Source organism: Eleginops maclovinus, chromosome 8 (assembly GCF_036324505.1).
Source record: "Eleginops maclovinus isolate JMC-PN-2008 ecotype Puerto Natales chromosome 8, JC_Emac_rtc_rv5, whole genome shotgun sequence".
Taxonomy (NCBI): domain Eukaryota; kingdom Metazoa; phylum Chordata; class Actinopteri; order Perciformes; family Eleginopidae; genus Eleginops; species Eleginops maclovinus.
The window spans coordinates 3,606,810-3,612,809 of NC_086356.1; positions in this window are offsets into that span (position 1 = coordinate 3,606,810).

Here is a 6,000-nt window from a genome sequence, read left to right on the forward strand (position 1 = left end):
TTCAAATTTAAAGCTATATGTAGCGTTGAATAAGGTGTGTGAAATCATTCGTGTGGGTGGGGGGGAGGGGGGGGGGGACAGACGGTATATGTATATGTGTGGTTGTTTATGTTTCCATGTACACAAAAAGACCAAAATAACTGCTGCTCTGCTGAACTCCTGATGCAAAAGTGAGTGTGAGAGGTCAAATTCTAACCACTGATGTCTTTATCCTTCTGTCTTTCTGTCCATTGTTTCAGAGGAGACTTTGAAGTAATGAATGCATGTGGATATATATTAAGAAATAACATGGAAGCTGATGACGCAGTACTTTTTGAAATAAGTTATTTTAAGTCATCCTACAGCGGTGTAGGCTTCGACCACGCTCTTAAACTATATTTGTAATATTTAGCTGCAGCTACATTTTCCAAGAGGGAAGATGTATCATTATTTATATTTAGAAATATGTATCTATTTTTAGAAAAATAACTAAAAGTTAAATCAATATTTTTGGCTCTCGACCTGGCCCTCATTACGGTTTCAACTGAGATACATTCAACCAATCAGGGTTCTGTAAAGGGGCTACCTCAGCCAGGTATTATATTTAAAGCTGTATATTAATTGGGGTGGTAGATGACGTTTCAGAGATCTGGAAACAGGCCTGTTTTGTGCAATAAATTGTTGTGAAATTTAGCTTGAAGTGCATTATGATACAGAATAAGGAACTATTCCCTTGAACCAGACAGAGTTAATGTTGTTTTGTAATAGAATTATTACTTCTCTTAGAATTTGCCACCCTGCATTTAATGGGCTCTTTGAATGCCTTTGGGTGACTTGTTTCTCATGAGACCCTTGTGGTTCTACTTTCGATTTGCTAGCCTCACTGCAAACATGTTTCATGTGAAGCCTCTTCGGCCATTACATGCAAAGCTCCTATCTTCTGCAGTGACCACACATGGTCTACGTGAGTCTTCAGATAGGCCTGAAAATACATTTGTTCAAACCCCACAGCATATTTACTGTTTGGTGCAACTTTGAAGCACTTTAACTAGCTAGCATTCATTATACTTTGCTAATACAGTGTGTTTGTTCCTTTAATTTACGTATTCCGTGGATTCCAAAAGAAAAAAACTACTTGGGCCAGTGTGGCTATTTACTTTAAGGGGATGTTGCTGTTTCCCCGTAGTGACAGTATGGCGCTTCCCACGTGTCATATCGCCGCTCCTCCTCCCACGCTTCTCGCAGGGAGGAACACACAGCGCTATTATTATCACTGACAGGAAACGCGTTGAACCACAGATCTGAGCTGACTCTCACTCGGCGTCTTTGTCTCTTGGTCTGTGACTAATTTCTTCCTCTAGTTGTTTGGCTGATGCTCTTTCAGCTCTCTCTGTCTTTCTGCCTCAGTTCACTTTCTGTTGTGTGAAAGTCCCTTTTCTTTGAATCTCTCTCGCATTCTGAATGCATTCTGTCTGCCGTTAGTTGTTTGTCTTGGAAATCTTTACTGTAAAAATGAAACACCTCATTTCTTACTTATTATGCAAAACTGTCATCCTTTTTACAATCCTAGCTTGGAGACCAGGTTTTTGATCCCATAATGCCGAGTCAACACAACACATTTGTTTGCACTGTTTCAAGGGTCACTGTATCGGATTCGATGACTATGAAGTCATTAAAAACAAATGTCCTGACTTGATTGATAATGTAGTCTGTGTCCCTCTGTCAAACCTTTTTGTCTTTTACAACATCATCAAATAGGATGTGCAAGGAGTTGACTCCCAGGAACAATTAAGGCTCTCAACAAACAGTACTGCGTTAATGTACATGCAGAGAAAAGGCAGAAAAACGGACCTATGTTTCACAGTTTTATCTGCAGCACAGACATCATCTTTATCTTTCACATGATGTACTTCTGGGAAACAGGACTGTCTTTTTGGCTGTCCAATGCTACACTTATTTAACAAGCTAGTCTTAAACTATGTCTGGGTTGGACTCCCTAGGGTGCATTCGGGCCCGACTTGAGTAATGTTACTGACTGCATAGTACAAGATAGCAAAATGTACTTTCCAGTGATCAATACAGATATTTTATTGTAAGGAAGTGGGATCAGTACGGTGGCCGACAGGTGCAAACGTGTAGCAACGGCCCGAAACACTTCTATTAGGAGAAACTGGCCAAAATTATGCAAATGTTAAACATGCAAATGAGGGAACATGTTCACTTACTTGACAACACATGTGCAGCACTTGGAAAACATTCACTAACTTGATGAAACATGCGTTGGTTTTACTAAAAGCGCTGCATAAACGATACGCTGCAACAACAGCAACAGAAAGGCTGCAAGAAGCTCCAAACCCTACGGAAATGGGGACACTAAAAAGTGATGCACACAGCAGGGACCGGAGCGCTTCATGACATTCAGAGGTTATAAAGTTGGTCATTTATAAGAATGGAATTGTTAAATGTAATTTGTTAAAAATGCACAACTTTGTAGTATTTCTTTTAAGCCACTGTGCCGTTGATACATTCCCAAAATAGCAAGTGATCAGGTGCTGTGATCCATCCGTTCATTCTTACTGTACACAGCTTTCTTTTTTTAGACTATTTGTTCTGTTCTGATCAACACTCGGTGTGTAACTGTGTCTACCTTTGTGTTGATTAGTTAGTATAGGCTGACTAAAGCTATATCAGATATTTGAAAGATGGTTAAAACAAGAGGTTTTTGTTCAGCGTAGGCTTTAGATCTGCCGCTTTTGATTCTGTGTGTAATTTTGATGTGATTCATTCCTTTCTGCCTCCCAGCTGCACTGTTTTAGTTTCAGTTACTCTATTCAGTCTACTGCGGCCTGTGAACCAACAGACCGACGTTACAGATAGCAGATTCAAATTGCAGACAAGAAATATTTCTCCGAAAGCCTTTATTTTTAACTACATCAATGGGAAGTCAGCAAACTGGTAGATGATGTACAGTCGTGTGTGTGTGTGTGTGTGTGTGTGTGTGTGTGTGTGTGTGTGTGTGTGTGTGTGTGTGTGTGTGTGTCGTGTGTCCGTGTGTGTCCGTGTGTCCGTGTGTGTGTTGTGTTTGACTGGGTTACTGAGGGCTATGGGAGCTGGTCTCAAGAGGAAAATGCTGCTCTCTAGGGGCAAGTGGAGTAAAAGGCAAAAACAATGAAGATATTCCAACAAAAAAAAAAGGGAAGCAAATGAAAACTCAAATCCAAAACTCAACAACAGCACCATCTCGTTGTCGGTTACCGATACTGCATACAATCTGTAAATGCACAACATTTCACCACCACTCGTTCACTCAGACAAGTGAGTAAGGAATGCACTGTTTGATCAATGCACCATAAAGCAGCAAAAGATGACTTCTCAGCAAATGCTATAGAAAGATCTCCACTAGTATACTGTCTTCAAACAAATTACGGATCACAATTTATATCCCGGTTCAAACGAGCAAAAACCTGAACTTAGCCTTTAAAGAATCACACAAAAGAAAAATATGTAAAATCCAACAGCAGAAAAAGGATAAGGATAAGGCAGAAACACCGTGTTGGAAAGCTTCCAACTCATCAGAAACCCCATAGTCGAAAGATGTGTTGTTGGACCGTAAGCCCATTTTTCAACCGTTGTTCTAAAAACAAACGCTATTATTTGGAAGGCCTATTGCTCCGAAAATACATGTTGTGTTTGACAACAGAAGCAATTGAAAATACAGAGTTTTTTTTGGTCCGTTTGCTGTTGCCAGTGGCACCATACCTTCACTGACACAAGACCAATTGATTTTGTACCAAGAAAAACAGGCTGCTAAGTTTGAGCAGATGAGGAACTGAGTTATATCATCTGGATAAAAAGAGAGAGGTGCTTTTATTAATCCCCGTGGGGAAATGTGAGAATTCTGCATTTGACCCATCCTAGTGTTAGGAGCAGTGGGCTGCCACATGTTTGGCACCTGGGGAGCAGTGTAGCCTTGCTCAGGGACACCACGGTAGCACTTGGTCTTTCGGAGACTTGAACTGGTGACCTTCCAGTTCCCAGGCAAAGCCCCTAACCACTTTGCCCCTACTGCCAGAAAGGAAATCCTTAAACTCATGAATGAAAAATCTAACACCGGTCATGTTCTGGTTACCCTTGAATGCAAAGTGCTAATGTTAACGATTACCTGCGAGGCTATGAGATCCTTTCTGATGGCTCTGATATACCGGAAAAGTAGGACCTATTAAACCATGGGTTAAGGTAGAGGGTCCTAATGCATTGTATTCGTGTCGGACCAGACAAGGCAAATTTTGACAGTAAGTGAAATAGTCAAAACCACTCGATCCTATCAAGTGCTTTTTTAGCATCTAGTAAAATTGCAACAGCTGTTTGTTGAATAGATACAAAGTCTGTAACATATTTTTACAAGGCTTGCTATAACTTTTCAGGAAATGGAACAAAGCCCAACTAGAAAGCCATCACTAATTAAATTGGTAGCTTTGTGGAGCCAGTACAGTATCAAATAAAATGGGGAAATACAATAAAATCTACCAAGAAAAGACTCTGTTTCCTCTCATGAAACTTTTACATGCTGAGTTTATTGTGTAAACACAGTTACAGTGTGACCAAACAGTGTGGCTTTGTCTGGTACTAAGCAGGATGCTAATCCCTGAAAAAGCTATCACTGTTTTGGATAAATGGTTAATAAGATAAATGGCCTAATTCAGTCAATCAATTACAGAGAATCAATGCCTAATAACGGTAGATCTTGTTTGCACCGGCTTTAATCTTCCTTTTAGATCCAGATTTTACACATCAACATTAATTACCCCAACCTGAATGTCCTGAAGCCAGAATGCCACACACGCACACAGTAGCTGACAGATGTTTGGGCCTCCACCCACACCCTCCTCTGGCTGTTCACAGGTCCCGGCTCAGACCTGACATTAAAGAGTATTTATAGCTGCCTTTTTCTCTGTTAAATATTCTCAACCCCTGCAGGCAACTTTAAAGGAGCTCTGGTTCCTTAAGAGGAATTTGAGGTATTAGTGTATGTGCTGCATGTCGTCAACACCAGATATCCTAGCCTATATATGAAGCCCCAAATGTGTAAAGTAAAAAGGAATCAGACGAGACAGAGACGGAAAATATATACTGACAGCGTTTCAATATATGCCAAAAGCAGGGTCCAGAGTTTTTCTGTGTGGCAGGAGTCCAAAAATCGGGAGAGGTGTTAGCACTTACGGTTCCCTGTTTTTAAGTCCATGTTTTTTGTTGAATGGGTTTTGGTTTGAAGTCTGTAAAAAATGTCTCAACGTTTTCTTCAACAACATAAAAATCTCCAGTAAATAACTAATGAAGTCTCTACTCCAGTTTGTAGTTTCTAAACAAGATGCTACTGTAAATGACGATACAGAGGTTTTTGGGGACATGGAGACTCATCAACGCCTCAATGTGTTTTTACTCCCAGAACTGCCTAAAAATCTGAGGTCCGCCCCAACCCTGGGTTCTTTATTTTGAATGCTGCCTGAAATCGTACAAACATGCCTTATCAATGCAGTTAAGCGCTTTTCTCTTATCGCTTTTATGAGTTGCCTTTTTTGTTGGTTTTCTTTGCAGTTATTAGGTTTTAATGCATATGTAAAGCGCCTTGAATTTCCTTTGTGTCTTACAGTGTGCTATACAAATAAACTAACCTTAAACCTTATAGTCAAACGCTTATTGTCAGAAGTTGAAAGCTGATTTTTTTCAACGGGATTTTCCTCCTCCTGTAGATTCAGAGAAGAATCGGAGGATGAAACCCTCTTTGTTAGTCACATACATGCACACAGCAGAGCACACACAGTGAAATTGGTCCTCTGCATTTAACCCATCCTAGTACTAGGAGCAGTGGGCAGCTATCGTGCAGCGCCCGGGGAGCAATGGGGAGGGGGGGATTGGAGGTGTCCGGTGCCTTGCTCAAGGGCACCATAGCAGGGCCTAGGAGGTGAACTGGGACCTCTCCAAGTAGCAGTCCACTTTCCATATTTCAAGTTTGTTCGGGGA